Source organism: Sipha flava, unplaced genomic scaffold (assembly GCF_003268045.1).
Source record: "Sipha flava isolate LNK unplaced genomic scaffold, YSA_version1 238_pilon_pilon, whole genome shotgun sequence".
Lineage (NCBI taxonomy): Eukaryota > Metazoa > Arthropoda > Insecta > Hemiptera > Aphididae > Sipha > Sipha flava.
The window spans coordinates 68,690-74,753 of NW_020272880.1; positions in this window are offsets into that span (position 1 = coordinate 68,690).

The window sequence follows — 6,064 nt, forward strand, 5'->3', positions numbered from 1 at the left end:
GTCGCGAAGTGATTAACCATATTTTATACCTATTTTGGGGGTGGCGACACTAAAAAGGTTGAGAAAGGATGATCTACAACATACCCCATTTTTAGTATCAGACAATGGTTAGAAAAGTACTATGAGTATGGTAGAGAAATTCATCTTTGCTTCGTGGACTTTAAATAGCCGTACGACAATATCATAAGGAGAAAACTATGGGCAGCACTGGATCAATTGGTATATCAATCAAACTAATCCATCTGATAAAAGAGTGCAATACCAAAACAAAATGTAGAGTAAAATTACAAATATACTGTGGGAAAGTTTTGAAGTCAGGGCTGGCCTAAAACAAGGAGATGCGCTTTCTCTAGTACTTTTCAATTTGGTTTTGGAAAAAGTAATAAGATCTCTCCCTGCAAGACAAAATATGGAAATTCTGGGATAGAATACTACGGATTAGCATACGCAGATGATATTGTAATAATTAGTAGTTTTCGAATTGATGTGGAAATGAGGATCGCAGATCTAATTAAAACAGCGGTACCGATGGGATTAAAAGTCAATTATGAAAAGACCAAATACCTAGTAGCATCAAGAGAAGAAAGAACTCTGGATGATATGCTAGTGGATGAATATGTCTTCCAACAAGTAACAGATTTCAAGTATCTAGGAACTAATATAAACAACCGTAATAATATGCACAATGAAATAAAATTGAGAATTGCATCAGGGAACAAGGGATATTATGAACGTGCGAAATTATTTAAATCAAAACTATTGTCCAAGAAGTCAAAAGAATATTTATATTCCATCTTTTTACGGCCAATCTTGACGTATGGCTGTGAAACCTGGTTAGTAACTAAGGGAGATAAAGAGAAGTTAAACATGTTTGAAAGAAAAGTACTACGTCGAATCTATGGCCTTGTGAATGAGAATGGTGAATATAGAAGAACTATCCAAAAAATGTACCAAATGTTTAATAAACCCATTATTAGTTCGTATCTAAAAAGTAAAAGGTTAGAATGGATGGGTCATATTTGGAGATCGGAAGGTATTGCAAAAAATCTATTTACTGGAAGACTAAACGGTAAAAGACCTAGGGGTCGACCAAGACATCTTTGGGCGGACAGAGTGAAAAAAGATTTCACGGAAATCTTAGAAGAATTAATAAGGATTGAAGATAGTGAAGACAGAGATGGGCGGAAAGATGTGGTTGAGGCAGCGAAAGTTCTACTAAATGGACTGTAAAAGCTAGAAAGAAAGAATATAATTTACGTTTGAATATTACGGGTAGTTATTGCTTTATAATAGATATACATGTGTAATTATCAAAGTAAAATATTTAAAAATCATAATCATAAAATAAATTGATTAATTTTAATAATTAAATTTGCACTGTTTATTAATTTATAAATATTATAATTTATCAATTAATAAAAGTTAAAATACAACATATCAACCAACAATGGTCAATGTCTATAATAAAATACCAATATTATCAAACCATTAAGCTATAAATGTACATAACTTACATAAAAATATGCTAATAATAAGCATAAGTTATTTTAAACATATAAAGATCATTAATTTTTATAAATTGATATGTAATTTATTTAAATTAAAATATTAACAATGTATTTCATTATCTTATAAGTTTTGTTACTTATTTATCGATTTCTATTTGCATGTATGTAAAATTTAATATTATACTACGGTACGTGATATACTTATGATTTTTTGTTACATTTATATGTCCACGCATTATTTTATTAATTTAAATTTACTTTATCAAAATAATAATAGTAGTTTTAAAGTACCATTATGTTTATTGGTTGTATATATATATATATATCTTGCCATTTTACTCATTTACCTCCGTGACCTTTCTTTTATCAAATTATCAATTTCGAATTTGTTGTTACCATGGTTTAATATACGATTTAAACCGTGGTTGTTACCAACAAGACTATTTTTATGATTGTTATTGGAATTATTTTCGTAATCGATATTCATTAAAAAAAGTTTTAGGTCACTTGGCATCATAATGGGTGAGAGAGTAGAGTGTAGCTGAGAATAGTGTAATAAATGTAATATCTTATTGTCCTGAACAAGTAGTGCTATAAAAGTCTCTCTCTAAGTTCTTAAATATTTGATATAAATTTACTTCCATACGTATACTTCCATATGTATTACTTCCACATAGTACAGAGCTCGTACTGAAAGTAACACGGAATAAATATAAAACGGTTTAATTATTTAAATATTGAAATGCATTACCTAATAACCACACCCTTTTAGAATAAGTCTGTTTTAACGTTCATAAATATTATAAAATAATAACCGTGTGTATATTATAAATATATATACATTTTCATATACTTATATTTATTATATTAATGCAATATTCTCGTTTTTAACTTCGAACCATTAACAGATCGATTGACGACGGTGTATTATATCAGTTTTGAAATAATCCATAACATTTCATCGATTAATGATAATATTATTCAAAGCTAGGACAAATTAATTCGAAAATCATAATCATCGTGTTAATCACTTAAAATTTATAATCTTACTGTAATTGGATCTTCAGGGGGCGGTAAACGAGTGTTTCATATATTTTTATTTTTGCCAATCTACTAAAAAATGACGCGAAAATGTTTTGGGTACGTGGATTTACGTTATTGTTGTTTTTAAAAAATACACATTATCATTGATTTAGAACGTTCAATATTCGTGTTTGGAATGCAATATGAATAGTGACGAAAACATTTCGATTGCACATAATTAACTAATTATTAGTACATATGTAACTTATTCTAAATTGACTGCGAATATTGGGTTATTAACTTATGTAACCCGCCTCTTTTCAAAATCCTATCGTCTTAATAAAAATATCTTAAAATTTCTAAATAAAAAACGAAACAATATTTAAATTATATATAAATAGATAAGCAAATAGCTTGTATATAGAAAAAAAATATAAAATAAATAAATGCTTAGTCTGTACATTGATTTTATAATAATATAATATATATAATATATATAGTATATTATAAAATCAATGGTGGATTCTAAAGGATACCTGTTCAAATATTTATTTCTATGTATTTTATAATTATTGTTAATAGTTGGTAATTTTGTAAAAAAAAACTTTATTATACAAATGTTTTTATAATTAAAAAATGTATTTTGTTATTATCGTAAATAGATTTCAAAAGTATATTATTTTAAAAATGTATTAGTTTATCATTTTGAAACTCAATTAAACAATTTACCTATAAATGAAGATCCTTTGTAGCTGCTCTTATTTTTTTTTTAATATGAAGCTACATGAAGATTTTTTTTATTTTTTTATTAATTATTATTAGTATCTGTGAGATTTTTGATAATTTTCTTTTTAATTACAGTTAATGATCTTTATTATTATTTCATATTATTAATGAATGACATTATGAGAGACTTTATGCGTGTTTCTGCCCTCTATGCGTTCAATTATACTTTCATGGTATGTTGTTTAAGAAAAAACATTTAGTTTTTGTATACATTTCTTTTTTTTTTATATGCATGTAGTATTAATCACACATATACATTTGGTTAAGCTGATACGAACTGCGGTCTCTATAGTATTCATGGCGAATTTTATTTTGGACCTCATTTTATATAAAAAACTAATTTTTATTTAATTTAAATGTCCCCCCCTTACTTTACTGTATCTTATCAAAACCGTATAGTTACAGCACTGCTGATATATATTGGCTACCGATAATTCATACATGACCGAGCTACATCAAGATTATTATCTAAAATTATAATTTTGATTCTTTCGATCGGTAGAACTTCTGATTTTTGTTTTTAATTTTAATCTCCGAATGGACGGCGAAGGATGTTACAAAGGCTATAATTTGAGGCGGTTTTTAAATTTTTATTTATGTAATCTTTAGATTTTATTTTCCTGAGATTGGGAAATTCACGGTATTTTTCTAAGGATGTAGTTGTAAAATTTTTAGTCAATAACGTGTCACCAATTTTTAGACAATTTTTATTTCAATGCAAAAATATTGTACGCAATCACTCGGATACTCGAAACCGAAACGCGCTAGTTAGTGGAAATTTATGCCACTAATTACAAAAACGTTTCTGTTCTTAAACATTAAGTACATGCTTTATCTTTGGTCAACTTATATTTAGTTTCAAATTGAATAATGGCTGAAAATGTTGTTCAAAATCAATCAATACGCTAAATTGTTCATATGTGTTTTGGTTAAAAGTTGGTCCTATTAATAACGAATAAAGACATCATAAAATAAAAATAAACACTTAATATATTTTTATAATTGTTTAGTTCGGACAAAAAAAAAAAAAACGAAGGAAACAAATTTGTATAGTCGATATGACTGAAATGTGAAACAACAATTAAATAATTTTTCCCATATTATGATGGGAAAATGAAAAAAATAAACGCAATTAATGCAAAAATAAATAAATAACTGAATCAACAGCTGTTGACCGCATTATCAGACGCCGCAATGTATAATCGACGGCTTTTGCAATCCATACAATGACACTAGTTGCGCTTTGGACCAGCCAGTGATGTGGCCGACGGACTTGCGACGGTGGCCAGCAATACGTTCCCCGTGGCGGCGGCGTTGATCGTTGGCCGAGCCCATTGAAAAACGGCCGGAAGCAACCAGCAGCCTGCCGGCAACAGTTGGCCATACCAGTTTAGAGCGTCTGCGGCCGTCCGAGGGTGGTGCGAAAACCGTTCGACCACTGTGTCCGCGGTGACCACGGACTCTTCGACGTCTGCCGTCCGTACGATCACTCGGATTTGGTGTTCGTCCGGAACGGATCGTGCGAATAATACATCGTTTTCCGACTTTGGCGGTGCGACCGGTCGGACCGCTATTGGCCACAATCTCAGTGCAAAGAGCCGTTCCAGACACACGCCGGCGCCGGTTCGTCTCGGCCAGTTGATCGGGTGGCCGAACACGGACCACGCGTCCAGCGAAACGGCCCGTGCAATTCGGGCGTTTTCCGTTGCGGGTGCCACGATCGGGCGGGGAGCGGTCGCCGGGCACAGATCCAACGAGGCGTACAGCGATGGTTCCTGGGCGTCATCGGCCGTCCTGGTGCTGCGGATCCGTCGGCGCGGGTACTCCGAAAACTTAACTACGGCCTTGACTGTACTGGAAAACGAGTTTTCCAACCCCTTCGATTCTTCAGCGACTGCTGCAGAAACGACCACGACCGGTTCTTCCGCGCGGTCGACGACTTCGTGCTTGACTGGCTGACACCGCCGGTGCCAGACCTTCATGCATTCTGCAAAAAAAAAAAAAAAAGTGACCGTTATGGTTAGTGTGCACGTCGTCTTATGATCGGTATCGGAACACTGAGTGCAGCCGATAACAACTCATACTCGTATATATACTCACTGATGCACCCGACAGCTTTGGACCACGGCCACTTCAATTGTTTGCACTTGGAACATTTTTTGGTGCACTTGAGTGTTTTCACCAAAACATGTTCGCATGACTTCCTAAAAATGAAAACACGAAAACGGTGTTCTGTCAGATCAAATAATTATTATACAACACCAAGGGCCGAATTGACCTAGGTGCAAAAGGAGCATTTGCTCCGGGGCGGCAAATTTAGTGGGGCAGCATAAATAAAATAGCCTCATAAAAATTATTTAAAATCGTCATTAATACAAGAAAAAATGTCCAATTTATCAATTTTATGCACAGAATCTGATTTGATTGAGGAAATAAAGTGAGAAGAACTAACATAAAAAATTGTAACTATTAAATCCATAAAAAAATATAATTAAAGAAAAATAAATAATATGAAAAAAAATAATAATATATACATAGTTATATGGTTATAATTTTTTTTTTAATTGGCGTTAATATTAAAAATTACTTTAATTATTATTTGTATATTTGGAACCAATTTATTAATATTATAATTGTATTTTGTCAATATTTTCTATTAGTTTAAAAAATTTTTTTGCAAAACTATTCTGTAACATTAATTATATAACTAATTATACTTTTAGTTTAAGTCAGGGGCGTATTAAGGG